This window comes from Rhinoderma darwinii, unplaced genomic scaffold (assembly GCF_050947455.1).
Source record: "Rhinoderma darwinii isolate aRhiDar2 unplaced genomic scaffold, aRhiDar2.hap1 Scaffold_426, whole genome shotgun sequence".
NCBI classification, from domain to species: Eukaryota; Metazoa; Chordata; class Amphibia; order Anura; family Rhinodermatidae; genus Rhinoderma; species Rhinoderma darwinii.
In genome coordinates this window covers 109-17,135 of record NW_027463794.1, presented here as the reverse complement: position 1 = coordinate 17,135, position 17,027 = coordinate 109, and the positions used below count along the sequence as shown (strand labels likewise).

The following is a 17,027-nucleotide window of genomic DNA, read 5'->3' as shown; positions in this document are numbered from 1 at the left end:
AATCAATCAATCAGTGGCTGGCTCAGGTGCAGCTCTTTAACTTACCTAAAAGGGAGGGCGGAGAGAAGACAAGGAAGGTGAATGAGGTGTTCCAATGTGAAATGCCGGAAACACAGAAACACAGACGACACACAACAAGAGGTGGCAATCTATTCATTAATTGCATTTAATCAATGAGCTCATTATCACTCATGCATTGTCCAACAGGTGTTGAAATAATGGGATTAAAAGGGGAGATCCCTTCAGAAAGACAGAAACAATAGCAAAGACAAAAAACACTTTTGGAATCTGCTTTTAGTCAACACATAAGGAAAGGGTGCACCGGTCCTGGAAATACTGCAATACCAGGTCAATGCGTGGAGTGGACAGAGCAAGCTCTATTTCCATCTCCCTGTTCTAAAAATCCATTTAATATATGGTCCCCAGATAGGGGACGTATCAGATATTAAACTGATAAGAACAGATACTACACTTGATCTTAGCCAAAAGGCCGAGAAGCGATAACCCGAACGGGCCGCGCGTTGCCCGAGCCTGCCCGATACTGCTGTTCAGCCCTTGCAGCGATTCAGCCTACTTCTAGGCAATTCCATGGGGCCCTGCAGGCTCACACACTCACAGCTACACGGGAGGTGAATAAAGGCCGGAGAGGAAGCCAGACAGGATTTGCTTCTTTTGCTTGCACCACAATGCAGTGCTGAAAGAGGAGGAATCTACATAAAAACGCCTTCCTGGCAACGCCCAAATGCCCTGCTGCCATGCAGATAAACACTGGCAGCGGCAGCAAGTGCATGCCCACAGCCACCCCTTGTTCCTTCACACCTTGTATCAGCTGTAATCCAGTCCAGTCCAGTGCTGCCTGCTGAGCAGCACTGACCAACACTGCCTGGGCCCAGGCTTTTATCTCTGAGGCCCCATTATGATGTCAGAAAGCTGGCTCTGGAATCCTGAGGGCTCCACTATGACACGTGCAAAGTTCCGTCTGAACTTTATATAAGACGGTGAGGCTCAGTCAGTCACTCAGTGTTGCCTGAGAGGGCAACACTGCAACAGCCGGCCGCCAGGCTGTCTTTTTTTTGCACAGCTAGTTGCCTCCAGGAGGCCACAAGAGGGAGACAAGGGACTGCAAAATGGAAAATAGGCATCCACCAACTTTACAGACAACTTCTCCTTGCTCCTACAACCTCCATCCTTGCACAGTTTGTTATTCTTCTAGGTAACATAGTAACAAATCCAAATTGCTGCTCTCTTTGTAGGCAAGCAAGGCTTTGTTGCAACTGCAATTCTTACTTCTTCTTGAAATGTAGGGACGACAGTACATTCCATCACATCCATCTAGTGTACACAGGTAGGTCCATTGTGGCGGGCAGGCGAGCGGGCGGGCTGCTTTATTGGCTGTTTGCTGTTCCCCTACTCCACTCCACTATTTGACTGTTGTGCTGCATCAATCAATCAATCAATCAATCAATCAATCAATCAATCAATCAATCAATCAATCAATCAATCAGTGGCTGGCTCAGGTGCAGCTCTTTAACTTACCTAAAAGGGAGGGCGGAGAGAAGACAAGGAAGGTGAATGAGGTGTTCCAATGTGAAATGCCGGAAACACAGAAACACAGACGACACACAACAAGAGGTGGCAATCTATTCATTAATTGCATTTAATCAATGAGCTCATTATCACTCATGCATTGTCCAACAGGTGTTGAAATAATGGGATTAAAAGGGGAGATCCCTTCAGAAAGACAGAAACAATAGCAAAGACAAAAAACACTTTTGGAATCTGCTTTTAGTCAACACATAAGGAAAGGGTGCACCGGTCCTGGAAATACTGCAATACCAGGTCAATGCGTGGAGTGGACAGAGCAAGCTCTATTTCCATCTCCCTGTTCTAAAAATCCATTTAATATATGGTCCCCAGATAGGGGACGTATCAGATATTAAACTGATAAGAACAGATACTACACTTGATCTTAGCCAAAAGGCCGAGAAGCGATAACCCGAACGGGCCGCGCGTTGCCCGAGCCTGCCCGATACTGCTGTTCAGCCCTTGCAGCGATTCAGCCTACTTCTAGGCAATTCCATGGGGCCCTGCAGGCTCACACACTCACAGCTACACGGGAGGTGAATAAAGGCCGGAGAGGAAGCCAGACAGGATTTGCTTCTTTTGCTTGCACCACAATGCAATGCTGAAAGAGGAGGAATCTACATAAAAACGCCTTCCTGGCAACGCCCAAATGCCCTGCTGCCATGCAGATAAACACTGGCAGCGGCAGCAAGTGCATGCCCACAGCCACCCCTTGTTCCTTCACACCTTGTATCAGCTGTAATCCAGTCCAGTCCAGTGCTGCCTGCTGAGCAGCACTGACCAACACTGCCTGGGCCCAGGCTTTTATCTCTGAGGCCCCATTATGATGTCAGAAAGCTGGCTCTGGAATCCTGAGGGCTCCACTATGACACGTGCAAAGTTCCGTCTGAACTTTATATAAGACGGTGAGGCTCAGTCAGTCACTCAGTGTTGCCTGAGAGGGCAACACTGCAACAGCCGGCCGCCAGGCTGTCTTTTTTTTGCACAGCTAGTTGCCTCCAGGAGGCCACAAGAGGGAGACAAGGGACTGCAAAATGGAAAATAGGCATCCACCAACTTTACAGACAACTTCTCCTTGCTCCTACAACCTCCATCCTTGCACAGTTTGTTATTCTTCTAGGTAACATAGTAACAAATCCAAATTGCTGCTCTCTTTGTAGGCAAGCAAGGCTTTGTTGCAACTGCAATTCTTACTTCTTCTTGAAATGTAGGGACGACAGTACATTCCATCACATCCATCTAGTGTACACAGGTAGGTCCATTGTGGCGGGCAGGCGAGCGGGCGGGCTGCTTTATTGGCTGTTTGCTGTTCCCCTACTCCACTCCACTATTTGACTGTTGTGCTGCATCAATCAATCAATCAATCAATCAATCAATCAATCAATCAATCAATCAGTGGCTGGCTCAGGTGCAGCTCTTTAACTTACCTAAAAGGGAGGGCGGAGAGAAGACAAGGAAGGTGAATGAGGTGTTCCAATGTGAAATGCCGGAAACACAGAAACACAGACGACACACAACAAGAGGTGGCAATCTATTCATTAATTGCATTTAATCAATGAGCTCATTATCACTCATGCATTGTCCAACAGGTGTTGAAATAATGGGATTAAAAGGGGAGATCCCTTCAGAAAGACAGAAACAATAGCAAAGACAAAAAACACTTTTGGAATCTGCTTTTAGTCAACACATAAGGAAAGGGTGCACCGGTCCTGGAAATACTGCAATACCAGGTCAATGCGTGGAGTGGACAGAGCAAGCTCTATTTCCATCTCCCTGTTCTAAAAATCCATTTAATATATGGTCCCCAGATAGGGGACGTATCAGATATTAAACTGATAAGAACAGATACTACACTTGATCTTAGCCAAAAGGCCGAGAAGCGATAACCCGAACGGGCCGCGCGTTGCCCGAGCCTGCCCGATACTGCTGTTCAGCCCTTGCAGCGATTCAGCCTACTTCTAGGCAATTCCATGGGGCCCTGCAGGCTCACACACTCACAGCTACACGGGAGGTGAATAAAGGCCGGAGAGGAAGCCAGACAGGATTTGCTTCTTTTGCTTGCACCACAATGCAGTGCTGAAAGAGGAGGAATCTACATAAAAACGCCTTCCTGGCAACGCCCAAATGCCCTGCTGCCATGCAGATAAACACTGGCAGCGGCAGCAAGTGCATGCCCACAGCCACCCCTTGTTCCTTCACACCTTGTATCAGCTGTAATCCAGTCCAGTCCAGTGCTGCCTGCTGAGCAGCACTGACCAACACTGCCTGGGCCCAGGCTTTTATCTCTGAGGCCCCATTATGATGTCAGAAAGCTGGCTCTGGAATCCTGAGGGCTCCACTATGACACGTGCAAAGTTCCGTCTGAACTTTATATAAGACGGTGAGGCTCAGTCAGTCACTCAGTGTTGCCTGAGAGGGCAACACTGCAACAGCCGGCCGCCAGGCTGTCTTTTTTTTGCACAGCTAGTTGCCTCCAGGAGGCCACAAGAGGGAGACAAGGGACTGCAAAATGGAAAATAGGCATCCACCAACTTTACAGACAACTTCTCCTTGCTCCTACAACCTCCATCCTTGCACAGTTTGTTATTCTTCTAGGTAACATAGTAACAAACCCAAATTGCTGCTCTCTTTGTAGGCAAGCAAGGCTTTGTTGCAACTGCAATTCTTACTTCTTCTTGAAATGTAGGGACGACAGTACATTCCATCACATCCATCTAGTGTACACAGGTAGGTCCATTGTGGCGGGCAGGCGAGCGGGCGGGCTGCTTTATTGGCTGTTTGCTGTTCCCCTACTCCACTCCACTATTTGACTGTTGTGCTGCATCAATCAATCAATCAATCAATCAATCAATCAATCAATCAATCAATCAATCAATCAATCAATCAGTGGCTGGCTCAGGTGCAGCTCTTTAACTTACCTAAAAGGGAGGGCGGAGAGAAGACAAGGAAGGTGAATGAGGTGTTCCAATGTGAAATGCCGGAAACACAGAAACACAGACGACACACAACAAGAGGTGGCAATCTATTCATTAATTGCATTTAATCAATGAGCTCATTATCACTCATGCATTGTCCAACAGGTGTTGAAATAATGGGATTAAAAGGGGAGATCCCTTCAGAAAGACAGAAACAATAGCAAAGACAAAAAACACTTTTGGAATCTGCTTTTAGTCAACACATAAGGAAAGGGTGCACCGGTCCTGGAAATACTGCAATACCAGGTCAATGCGTGGAGTGGACAGAGCAAGCTCTATTTCCATCTCCCTGTTCTAAAAATCCATTTAATATATGGTCCCCAGATAGGGGACGTATCAGATATTAAACTGATAAGAACAGATACTACACTTGATCTTAGCCAAAAGGCCGAGAAGCGATAACCCGAACGGGCCGCGCGTTGCCCGAGCCTGCCCGATACTGCTGTTCAGCCCTTGCAGCGATTCAGCCTACTTCTAGGCAATTCCATGGGGCCCTGCAGGCTCACACACTCACAGCTACACGGGAGGTGAATAAAGGCCGGAGAGGAAGCCAGACAGGATTTGCTTCTTTTGCTTGCACCACAATGCAATGCTGAAAGAGGAGGAATCTACATAAAAACGCCTTCCTGGCAACGCCCAAATGCCCTGCTGCCATGCAGATAAACACTGGCAGCGGCAGCAAGTGCATGCCCACAGCCACCCCTTGTTCCTTCACACCTTGTATCAGCTGTAATCCAGTCCAGTCCAGTGCTGCCTGCTGAGCAGCACTGACCAACACTGCCTGGGCCCAGGCTTTTATCTCTGAGGCCCCATTATGATGTCAGAAAGCTGGCTCTGGAATCCTGAGGGCTCCACTATGACACGTGCAAAGTTCCGTCTGAACTTTATATAAGACGGTGAGGCTCAGTCAGTCACTCAGTGTTGCCTGAGAGGGCAACACTGCAACAGCCGGCCGCCAGGCTGTCTTTTTTTTGCACAGCTAGCTGCCTCCAGGAGGCCACAAGAGGGAGACAAGGGACTGCAAAATGGAAAATAGGCATCCACCAACTTTACAGACAACTTCTCCTTGCTCCTACAACCTCCATCCTTGCACAGTTTGTTATTCTTCTAGGTAACATAGTAACAAATCCAAATTGCTGCTCTCTTTGTAGGCAAGCAAGGCTTTGTTGCAACTGCAATTCTTACTTCTTCTTGAAATGTAGGGACGACAGTACATTCCATCACATCCATCTAGTGTACACAGGTAGGTCCATTGTGGCGGGCAGGCGAGCGGGCGGGCTGCTTTATTGGCTGTTTGCTGTTCCCCTACTCCACTCCACTATTTGACTGTTGTGCTGCATCAATCAATCAATCAATCAATCAATCAATCAATCAATCAATCAATCAGTGGCTGGCTCAGGTGCAGCTCTTTAACTTACCTAAAAGGGAGGGCGGAGAGAAGACAAGGAAGGTGAATGAGGTGTTCCAATGTGAAATGCCGGAAACACAGAAACACAGACGACACACAACAAGAGGTGGCAATCTATTCATTAATTGCATTTAATCAATGAGCTCATTATCACTCATGCATTGTCCAACAGGTGTTGAAATAATGGGATTAAAAGGGGAGATCCCTTCAGAAAGACAGAAACAATAGCAAAGACAAAAAACACTTTTGGAATCTGCTTTTAGTCAACACATAAGGAAAGGGTGCACCGGTCCTGGAAATACTGCAATACCAGGTCAATGCGTGGAGTGGACAGAGCAAGCTCTATTTCCATCTCCCTGTTCTAAAAATCCATTTAATATATGGTCCCCAGATAGGGGACGTATCAGATATTAAACTGATAAGAACAGATACTACACTTGATCTTAGCCAAAAGGCCGAGAAGCGATAACCCGAACGGGCCGCGCGTTGCCCGAGCCTGCCCGATACTGCTGTTCAGCCCTTGCAGCGATTCAGCCTACTTCTAGGCAATTCCATGGGGCCCTGCAGGCTCACACACTCACAGCTACACGGGAGGTGAATAAAGGCCGGAGAGGAAGCCAGACAGGATTTGCTTCTTTTGCTTGCACCACAATGCAGTGCTGAAAGAGGAGGAATCTACATAAAAACGCCTTCCTGGCAACGCCCAAATGCCCTGCTGCCATGCAGATAAACACTGGCAGCGGCAGCAAGTGCATGCCCACAGCCACCCCTTGTTCCTTCACACCTTGTATCAGCTGTAATCCAGTCCAGTCCAGTGCTGCCTGCTGAGCAGCACTGACCAACACTGCCTGGGCCCAGGCTTTTATCTCTGAGGCCCCATTATGATGTCAGAAAGCTGGCTCTGGAATCCTGAGGGCTCCACTATGACACGTGCAAAGTTCCGTCTGAACTTTATATAAGACGGTGAGGCTCAGTCAGTCACTCAGTGTTGCCTGAGAGGGCAACACTGCAACAGCCGGCCGCCAGGCTGTCTTTTTTTTGCACAGCTAGTTGCCTCCAGGAGGCCACAAGAGGGAGACAAGGGACTGCAAAATGGAAAATAGGCATCCACCAACTTTACAGACAACTTCTCCTTGCTCCTACAACCTCCATCCTTGCACAGTTTGTTATTCTTCTAGGTAACATAGTAACAAATCCAAATTGCTGCTCTCTTTGTAGGCAAGCAAGGCTTTGTTGCAACTGCAATTCTTACTTCTTCTTGAAATGTAGGGACGACAGTACATTCCATCACATCCATCTAGTGTACACAGGTAGGTCCATTGTGGCGGGCAGGCGAGCGGGCGGGCTGCTTTATTGGCTGTTTGCTGTTCCCCTACTCCACTCCACTATTTGACTGTTGTGCTGCATCAATCAATCAATCAATCAATCAATCAATCAATCAATCAATCAATCAATCAATGGCTGGCTCAGGTGCAGCTCTTTAACTTACCTAAAAGGGAGGGCGGAGAGAAGACAAGGAAGGTGAATGAGGTGTTCCAATGTGAAATGCCGGAAACACAGAAACACAGACGACACACAACAAGAGGTGGCAATCTATTCATTAATTGCATTTAATCAATGAGCTCATTATCACTCATGCATTGTCCAACAGGTGTTGAAATAATGGGATTAAAAGGGGAGATCCCTTCAGAAAGACAGAAACAATAGCAAAGACAAAAAACACTTTTGGAATCTGCTTTTAGTCAACACATAAGGAAAGGGTGCACCGGTCCTGGAAATACTGCAATACCAGGTCAATGCATGGAGTGGACAGAGCAAGCTCTATTTCCATCTCCCTGTTCTAAAAATCCATTTAATATATGGTCCCCAGATAGGGGACGTATCAGATATTAAACTGATAAGAACAGATACTACACTTGATCTTAGCCAAAAGGCCGAGAAGCGATAACCCGAACGGGCCGCGCGTTGCCCGAGCCTGCCCGATACTGCTGTTCAGCCCTTGCAGCGATTCAGCCTACTTCTAGGCAATTCCATGGGGCCCTGCAGGCTCACACACTCACAGCTACACGGGAGGTGAATAAAGGCCGGAGAGGAAGCCAGACAGGATTTGCTTCTTTTGCTTGCACCACAATGCAGTGCTGAAAGAGGAGGAATCTACATAAAAACGCCTTCCTGGCAACGCCCAAATGCCCTGCTGCCATGCAGATAAACACTGGCAGCGGCAGCAAGTGCATGCCCACAGCCACCCCTTGTTCCTTCACACCTTGTATCAGCTGTAATCCAGTCCAGTCCAGTGCTGCCTGCTGAGCAGCACTGACCAACACTGCCTGGGCCCAGGCTTTTATCTCTGAGGCCCCATTATGATGTCAGAAAGCTGGCTCTGGAATCCTGAGGGCTCCACTATGACACGTGCAAAGTTCCGTCTGAACTTTATATAAGACGGTGAGGCTCAGTCAGTCACTCAGTGTTGCCTGAGAGGGCAACACTGCAACAGCCGGCCGCCAGGCTGTCTTTTTTTTGCACAGCTAGTTGCCTCCAGGAGGCCACAAGAGGGAGACAAGGGACTGCAAAATGGAAAATAGGCATCCACCAACTTTACAGACAACTTCTCCTTGCTCCTACAACCTCCATCCTTGCACAGTTTGTTATTCTTCTAGGTAACATAGTAACAAATCCAAATTGCTGCTCTCTTTGTAGGCAAGCAAGGCTTTGTTGCAACTGCAATTCTTACTTCTTCTTGAAATGTAGGGACGACAGTACATTCCATCACATCCATCTAGTGTACACAGGTAGGTCCATTGTGGCGGGCAGGCGAGCGGGCGGGCTGCTTTATTGGCTGTTTGCTGTTCCCCTACTCCACTCCACTATTTGACTGTTGTGCTGCATCAATCAATCAATCAATCAATCAATCAATCAATCAATCAATCAATCAGTGGCTGGCTCAGGTGCAGCTCTTTAACTTACCTAAAAGGGAGGGCGGAGAGAAGACAAGGAAGGTGAATGAGGTGTTCCAATGTGAAATGCCGGAAACACAGAAACACAGACGACACACAACAAGAGGTGGCAATCTATTCATTAATTGCATTTAATCAATGAGCTCATTATCACTCATGCATTGTCCAACAGGTGTTGAAATAATGGGATTAAAAGGGGAGATCCCTTCAGAAAGACAGAAACAATAGCAAAGACAAAAAACACTTTTGGAATCTGCTTTTAGTCAACACATAAGGAAAGGGTGCACCGGTCCTGGAAATACTGCAATACCAGGTCAATGCGTGGAGTGGACAGAGCAAGCTCTATTTCCATCTCCCTGTTCTAAAAATCCATTTAATATATGGTCCCCAGATAGGGGACGTATCAGATATTAAACTGATAAGAACAGATACTACACTTGATCTTAGCCAAAAGGCCGAGAAGCGATAACCCGAACGAGCCGCGCGTTGCCCGAGCCTGCCCGATACTGCTGTTCAGCCCTTGCAGCGATTCAGCCTACTTCTAGGCAATTCCATGGGGCCCTGCAGGCTCACACACTCACAGCTACACGGGAGGTGAATAAAGGCCGGAGAGGAAGCCAGACAGGATTTGCTTCTTTTGCTTGCACCACAATGCAGTGCTGAAAGAGGAGGAATCTACATAAAAACGCCTTCCTGGCAACGCCCAAATGCCCTGCTGCCATGCAGATAAACACTGGCAGCGGCAGCAAGTGCATGCCCACAGCCACCCCTTGTTCCTTCACACCTTGTATCAGCTGTAATCCAGTCCAGTCCAGTGCTGCCTGCTGAGCAGCACTGACCAACACTGCCTGGGCCCAGGCTTTTATCTCTGAGGCCCCATTATGATGTCAGAAAGCTGGCTCTGGAATCCTGAGGGCTCCACTATGACACGTGCAAAGTTCCGTCTGAACTTTATATAAGACGGTGAGGCTCAGTCAGTCACTCAGTGTTGCCTGAGAGGGCAACACTGCAACAGCCGGCCGCCAGGCTGTCTTTTTTTTGCACAGCTAGTTGCCTCCAGGAGGCCACAAGAGGGAGACAAGGGACTGCAAAATGGAAAATAGGCATCCACCAACTTTACAGACAACTTCTCCTTGCTCCTACAACCTCCATCCTTGCACAGTTTGTTATTCTTCTAGGTAACATAGTAACAAATCCAAATTGCTGCTCTCTTTGTAGGCAAGCAAGGCTTTGTTGCAACTGCAATTCTTACTTCTTCTTGAAATGTAGGGACGACAGTACATTCCATCACATCCATCTAGTGTACACAGGTAGGTCCATTGTGGCGTGCAGGCGAGCGGGCGGGCTGCTTTATTGGCTGTTTGCTGTTCCCCTACTCCACTCCACTATTTGACTGTTGTGCTGCATCAATCAATCAATCAATCAATCAATCAATCAGTGGCTGGCTCAGGTGCAGCTCTTTAACTTACCTAAAAGGGAGGGCGGAGAGAAGACAAGGAAGGTGAATGAGGTGTTCCAATGAGAAATGCCGGAAACACAGAAACACAGACGACACACAACAAGAGGTGGCAATCTATTCATTAATTGCATTTAATCAATGAGCTCATTATCACTCATGCATTGTCCAACAGGTGTTGAAATAATGGGATAAAAAGGGGAGATCCCTTCAGAAAGACAGAAACAATAGCAAAGACAAAAAACACTTTTGGAATCTGCTTTTAGTCAACACATAAGGAAAGGGTGCACCGGTCCTGGAAATACTGCAATACCAGGTCAATGCGTGGAGTGGACAGAGCAAGCTCTATTTCCATCTCCCTGTTCTAAAAATCCATTTAATATATGGTCCCCAGATAGGGGACGTATCAGATATTAAACTGATAAGAACAGATACTACACTTGATCTTAGCCAAAAGGCCGAGAAGCGATAACCCGAACGGGCCGCGCGTTGCCCGAGCCTGCCCGATACTGCTGTTCAGCCCTTGCAGCGATTCAGCCTACTTCTAGGCAATTCCATGGGGCCCTGCAGGCTCACACACTCACAGCTACACGGGAGGTGAATAAAGGCCGGAGAGGAAGCCAGACAGGATTTGCTTCTTTTGCTTGCACCACAATGCAGTGCTGAAAGAGGAGGAATCTACATAAAAACGCCTTCCTGGCAACGCCCAAATGCCCTGCTGCCATGCAGATAAACACTGGCAGCGGCAGCAAGTGCATGCCCACAGCCACCCCTTGTTCCTTCACACCTTGTATCAGCTGTAATCCAGTCCAGTCCAGTGCTGCCTGCTGAGCAGCACTGACCAACACTGCCTGGGCCCAGGCTTTTATCTCTGAGGCCCCATTATGATGTCAGAAAGCTGGCTCTGGAATCCTGAGGGCTCCACTATGACACGTGCAAAGTTCCGTCTGAACTTTATATAAGACGGTGAGGCTCAGTCAGTCACTCAGTGTTGCCTGAGAGGGCAACACTGCAACAGCCGGCCGCCAGGCTGTCTTTTTTTTGCACAGCTAGTTGCCTCCAGGAGGCCACAAGAGGGAGACAAGGGACTGCAAAATGGAAAATAGGCATCCACCAACTTTACAGACAACTTCTCCTTGCTCCTACAACCTCCATCCTTGCACAGTTTGTTATTCTTCTAGGTAACATAGTAACAAATCCAAATTGCTGCTCTCTTTGTAGGCAAGCAAGGCTTTGTTGCAACTGCAATTCTTACTTCTTCTTGAAATGTAGGGACGACAGTACATTCCATCACATCCATCTAGTGTACACAGGTAGGTCCATTGTGGCGGGCAGGCGAGCGGGCGGGCTGCTTTATTGGCTGTTTGCTGTTCCCCTACTCCACTCCACTATTTGACTGTTGTGCTGCATCAATCAATCAATCAATCAATCAATCAATCAATCAGTGGCTGGCTCAGGTGCAGCTCTTTAACTTACCTAAAAGGGAGGGCGGAGAGAAGACAAGGAAGGTGAATGAGGTGTTCCAATGTGAAATGCCGGAAACACAGAAACACAGACGACACACAACAAGAGGTGGCAATCTATTCATTAATTGCATTTAATCAATGAGCTCATTATCACTCATGCATTGTCCAACAGGTGTTGAAATAATGGGATAAAAAGGGGAGATCCCTTCAGAAAGACAGAAACAATAGCAAAGACAAAAAACACTTTTGGAATCTGCTTTTAGTCAACACATAAGGAAAGGGTGCACCGGTCCTGGAAATACTGCAATACCAGGTCAATGCGTGGAGTGGACAGAGCAAGCTCTATTTCCATCTCCCTGTTCTAAAAATCCATTTAATATATGGTCCCCAGATAGGGGACGTATCAGATATTAAACTGATAAGAACAGATACTACACTTGATCTTAGCCAAAAGGCCGAGAAGCGATAACCCGAACGGGCCGCGCGTTGCCCGAGCCTGCCCGATACTGCTGTTCAGCCCTTGCAGCGATTCAGCCTACTTCTAGGCAATTCCATGGGGCCCTGCAGGCTCACACACTCACAGCTACACGGGAGGTGAATAAAGGCCGGAGAGGAAGCCAGACAGGATTTGCTTCTTTTGCTTGCACCACAATGCAGTGCTGAAAGAGGAGGAATCTACATAAAAACGCCTTCCTGGCAACGCCCAAATGCCCTGCTGCCATGCAGATAAACACTGGCAGCGGCAGCAAGTGCATGCCCACAGCCACCCCTTGTTCCTTCACACCTTGTATCAGCTGTAATCCAGTCCAGTCCAGTGCTGCCTGCTGAGCAGCACTGACCAACACTGCCTGGGCCCAGGCTTTTATCTCTGAGGCCCCATTATGATGTCAGAAAGCTGGCTCTGGAATCCTGAGGGCTCCACTATGACACGTGCAAAGTTCCGTCTGAACTTTATATAAGACGGTGAGGCTCAGTCAGTCACTCAGTGTTGCCTGAGAGGGCAACACTGCAACAGCCGGCCGCCAGGCTGTCTTTTTTTTGCACAGCTAGTTGCCTCCAGGAGGCCACAAGAGGGAGACAAGGGACTGCAAAATGGAAAATAGGCATCCACCAACTTTACAGACAACTTCTCCTTGCTCCTACAACCTCCATCCTTGCACAGTTTGTTATTCTTCTAGGTAACATAGTAACAAATCCAAATTGCTGCTCTCTTTGTAGGCAAGCAAGGCTTTGTTGCAACTGCAATTCTTACTTCTTCTTGAAATGTAGGGACGACAGTACATTCCATCACATCCATCTAGTGTACACAGGTAGGTCCATTGTGGCGGGCAGGCGAGCGGGCGGGCTGCTTTATTGGCTGTTTGCTGTTCCCCTACTCCACTCCACTATTTGACTGTTGTGCTGCATCAATCAATCAATCAATCAATCAATCAATCAATCAATCAGTGGCTGGCTCAGGTGCAGCTCTTTAACTTACCTAAAAGGGAGGGCGGAGAGAAGACAAGGAAGGTGAATGAGGTGTTCCAATGTGAAATGCCGGAAACACAGAAACACAGACGACACACAACAAGAGGTGGCAATCTATTCATTAATTGCATTTAATCAATGAGCTCATTATCACTCATGCATTGTCCAACAGGTGTTGAAATAATGGGATTAAAAGGGGAGATCCCTTCAGAAAGACAGAAACAATAGCAAAGACAAAAAACACTTTTGGAATCTGCTTTTAGTCAACACATAAGGAAAGGGTGCACCGGTCCTGGAAATACTGCAATACCAGGTCAATGCGTGGAGTGGACAGAGCAAGCTCTATTTCCATCTCCCTGTTCTAAAAATCCATTTAATATATGGTCCCCAGATAGGGGACGTATCAGATATTAAACTGATAAGAACAGATACTACACTTGATCTTAGCCAAAAGGCCGAGAAGCGATAACCCGAACGGGCCGCGCGTTGCCCGAGCCTGCCCGATACTGCTGTTCAGCCCTTGCAGCGATTCAGCCTACTTCTAGGCAATTCCATGGGGCCCTGCAGGCTCACACACTCACAGCTACACGGGAGGTGAATAAAGGCCGGAGAGGAAGCCAGACAGGATTTGCTTCTTTTGCTTGCACCACAATGCAGTGCTGAAAGAGGAGGAATCTACATGAAAACGCCTTCCTGGCAACGCCCAAATGCCCTGCTGCCATGCAGATAAACACTGGCAGCGGCAGCAAGTGCATGCCCACAGCCACCCCTTGTTCCTTCACACCTTGTATCAGCTGTAATCCAGTCCAGTCCAGTGCTGCCTGCTGAGCAGCACTGACCAACACTGCCTGGGCCCAGGCTTTTATCTCTGAGGCCCCATTATGATGTCAGAAAGCTGGCTCTGGAATCCTGAGGGCTCCACTATGACACGTGCAAAGTTCCGTCTGAACTTTATATAAGACGGTGAGGCTCAGTCAGTCACTCAGTGTTGCCTGAGAGGGCAACACTGCAACAGCCGGCCGCCAGGCTGTCTTTTTTTTGCACAGCTAGTTGCCTCCAGGAGGCCACAAGAGGGAGACAAGGGACTGCAAAATGGAAAATAGGCATCCACCAACTTTACAGACAACTTCTCCTTGCTCCTACAACCTCCATCCTTGCACAGTTTGTTATTCTTCTAGGTAACATAGTAACAAATCCAAATTGCTGCTCTCTTTGTAGGCAAGCAAGGCTTTGTTGCAACTGCAATTCTTACTTCTTCTTGAAATGTAGGGACGACAGTACATTCCATCACATCCATCTAGTGTACACAGGTAGGTCCATTGTGGCGGGCAGGCGAGCGGGCGGGCTGCTTTATTGGCTGTTTGCTGTTCCCCTACTCCACTCCACTATTTGACTGTTGTGCTGCATCAATCAATCAATCAATCAATCAATCAATCAATCAGTGGCTGGCTCAGGTGCAGCTCTTTAACTTACCTAAAAGGGAGGGCGGAGAGAAGACAAGGAAGGTGAATGAGGTGTTCCAATGTGAAATGCCGGAAACACAGAAACACAGACGACACACAACAAGAGGTGGCAATCTATTCATTAATTGCATTTAATCAATGAGCTCATTATCACTCATGCATTGTCCAACAGGTGTTGAAATAATGGGATTAAAAGGGGAGATCCCTTCAGAAAGACAGAAACAATAGCAAAGACAAAAAACACTTTTGGAATCTGCTTTTAGTCAACACATAAGGAAAGGGTGCACCGGTCCTGGAAATACTGCAATACCAGGTCAATGCGTGGAGTGGACAGAGCAAGCTCTATTTCCATCTCCCTGTTCTAAAAATCCATTTAATATATGGTCCCCAGATAGGGGACGTATCAGATATTAAACTGATAAGAACAGATACTACACTTGATCTTAGCCAAAAGGCCGAGAAGCGATAACCCGAACGGGCCGCGCGTTGCCCGAGCCTGCCCGATACTGCTGTTCAGCCCTTGCAGCGATTCAGCCTACTTCTAGGCAATTCCATGGGGCCCTGCAGGCTCACACACTCACAGCTACACGGGAGGTGAATAAAGGCCGGAGAGGAAGCCAGACAGGATTTGCTTCTTTTGCTTGCACCACAATGCAGTGCTGAAAGAGGAGGAATCTACATGAAAACGCCTTCCTGGCAACGCCCAAATGCCCTGCTGCCATGCAGATAAACACTGGCAGCGGCAGCAAGTGCATGCCCACAGCCACCCCTTGTTCCTTCACACCTTGTATCAGCTGTAATCCAGTCCAGTCCAGTGCTGCCTGCTGAGCAGCACTGACCAACACTGCCTGGGCCTAGGCTTTTATCTCTGAGGCCCCATTATGATGTCAGAAAGCTGGCTCTGGAATCCTGAGGGCTCCACTATGACACGTGCAAAGTTCCGTCTGAACTTTATATAAGACGGTGAGGCTCAGTCAGTCACTCAGTGTTGCCTGAGAGGGCAACACTGCAACAGCCGGCCGCCAGGCTGTCTTTTTTTTGCACAGCTAGTTGCCTCCAGGAGGCCACAAGAGGGAGACAAGGGACTGCAAAATGGAAAATAGGCATCCACCAACTTTACAGACAACTTCTCCTTGCTCCTACAACCTCCATCCTTGCACAGTTTGTTATTCTTCTAGGTAACATAGTAACAAATCCAAATTGCTGCTCTCTTTGTAGGCAAGCAAGGCTTTGTTGCAACTGCAATTCTTACTTCTTCTTGAAATGTAGGGACGACAGTACATTCCATCACATCCATCTAGTGTACACAGGTAGGTCCATTGTGGCGGGCAGGCGAGCGGGCGGGCTGCTTTATTGGCTGTTTGCTGTTCCCCTACTCCACTCCACTATTTGACTGTTGTGCTGCATCAATCAATCAATCAATCAATCAATCAATCAATCAATCAATCAATCAATCAATCAGTGGCTGGCTCAGGTGCAGCTCTTTAACTTACCTAAAAGGGAGGGCGGAGAGAAGACAAGGAAGGTGAATGAGGTGTTCCAATGTGAAATGCCGGAAACACAGAAACACAGACGACACACAACAAGAGGTGGCAATCTATTCATTAATTGCATTTAATCAATGAGCTCATTATCACTCATGCATTGTCCAACAGGTGTTGAAATAATGGGATTAAAAGGGGAGATCCCTTCAGAAAGACAGAAACAATAGCAAAGACAAAAAACACTTTTGGAATCTGCTTTTAGTCAACACATAAGGAAAGGGTGCACCGGTCCTGGAAATACTGCAATACCAGGTCAATGCGTGGAGTGGACAGAGCAAGCTCTATTTCCATCTCCCTGTTCTAAAAATCCATTTAATATATGGTCCCCAGATAGGGGACGTATCAGATATTAAACTGATAAGAACAGATACTACACTTGATCTTAGCCAAAAGGCCGAGAAGCGATAACCCGAACGGGCCGCGCGTTGCCCGAGCCTGCCCGATACTGCTGTTCAGCCCTTGCAGCGATTCAGCCTACTTCTAGGCAATTCCATGGGGCCCTGCAGGCTCACACACTCACAGCTACACGGGAGGTGAATAAAGGCCGGAGAGGAAGCCAGACAGGATTTGCTTCTTTTGCTTGCACCACAATGCAGTGCTGAAAGAGGAGGAATCTACATAAAAACGCCTTCCTGGCAACGCCCAAATGCCCTGCTGCCATGCAGATAAACACTGGCAGCGGCAGCAAGTGCATGCCCACAGCCACCCCT

General features: G+C 47.8%; 12 non-coding genes across 12 annotated transcripts; all 12 read right to left on the bottom strand.

Moving 5' to 3' along the window:
* Positions 1 to 311: 311 nt before the first annotated feature.
* Positions 312 to 502, bottom strand: LOC142710561 (U2 spliceosomal RNA). The gene has a single exon (XR_012869578.1). It is a non-coding gene; the product is annotated as a U2 spliceosomal RNA (small nuclear RNA).
* Positions 503 to 1,802: 1,300 nt separating this feature from the next.
* On the bottom strand, positions 1,803 to 1,993 carry LOC142710559 (U2 spliceosomal RNA). The gene has a single exon (XR_012869577.1). It is a non-coding gene; the product is annotated as a U2 spliceosomal RNA (small nuclear RNA).
* A 1,284-nt stretch (positions 1,994 to 3,277) lies between these two features.
* Positions 3,278 to 3,468, bottom strand: LOC142710558 (U2 spliceosomal RNA). Its single transcript, XR_012869576.1, has one exon. It is a non-coding gene; the product is annotated as a U2 spliceosomal RNA (small nuclear RNA).
* A 1,300-nt stretch (positions 3,469 to 4,768) lies between these two features.
* Positions 4,769 to 4,959, bottom strand: LOC142710548 (U2 spliceosomal RNA). The gene has a single exon (XR_012869573.1). It is a non-coding gene; the product is annotated as a U2 spliceosomal RNA (small nuclear RNA).
* A 1,284-nt stretch (positions 4,960 to 6,243) lies between these two features.
* On the bottom strand, positions 6,244 to 6,434 carry LOC142710536 (U2 spliceosomal RNA). The gene has a single exon (XR_012869563.1). It is a non-coding gene; the product is annotated as a U2 spliceosomal RNA (small nuclear RNA).
* A 1,288-nt stretch (positions 6,435 to 7,722) lies between these two features.
* On the bottom strand, positions 7,723 to 7,913 carry LOC142710533 (U2 spliceosomal RNA). The gene has a single exon (XR_012869560.1). It is a non-coding gene; the product is annotated as a U2 spliceosomal RNA (small nuclear RNA).
* Positions 7,914 to 9,197: 1,284 nt separating this feature from the next.
* On the bottom strand, positions 9,198 to 9,388 carry LOC142710524 (U2 spliceosomal RNA). Its single transcript, XR_012869552.1, has one exon. It is a non-coding gene; the product is annotated as a U2 spliceosomal RNA (small nuclear RNA).
* Positions 9,389 to 10,656: 1,268 nt separating this feature from the next.
* On the bottom strand, positions 10,657 to 10,847 carry LOC142710602 (U2 spliceosomal RNA). Its single transcript, XR_012869616.1, has one exon. It is a non-coding gene; the product is annotated as a U2 spliceosomal RNA (small nuclear RNA).
* Positions 10,848 to 12,119: 1,272 nt separating this feature from the next.
* LOC142710590 (U2 spliceosomal RNA) lies at positions 12,120 to 12,310 on the bottom strand. The gene has a single exon (XR_012869605.1). It is a non-coding gene; the product is annotated as a U2 spliceosomal RNA (small nuclear RNA).
* A 1,276-nt stretch (positions 12,311 to 13,586) lies between these two features.
* LOC142710578 (U2 spliceosomal RNA) lies at positions 13,587 to 13,777 on the bottom strand. The gene has a single exon (XR_012869594.1). It is a non-coding gene; the product is annotated as a U2 spliceosomal RNA (small nuclear RNA).
* A 1,272-nt stretch (positions 13,778 to 15,049) lies between these two features.
* Positions 15,050 to 15,240, bottom strand: LOC142710566 (U2 spliceosomal RNA). Its single transcript, XR_012869583.1, has one exon. It is a non-coding gene; the product is annotated as a U2 spliceosomal RNA (small nuclear RNA).
* A 1,292-nt stretch (positions 15,241 to 16,532) lies between these two features.
* On the bottom strand, positions 16,533 to 16,723 carry LOC142710518 (U2 spliceosomal RNA). The gene has a single exon (XR_012869546.1). It is a non-coding gene; the product is annotated as a U2 spliceosomal RNA (small nuclear RNA).
* Between the last annotated feature and the right edge of the window lie 304 nt (positions 16,724 to 17,027).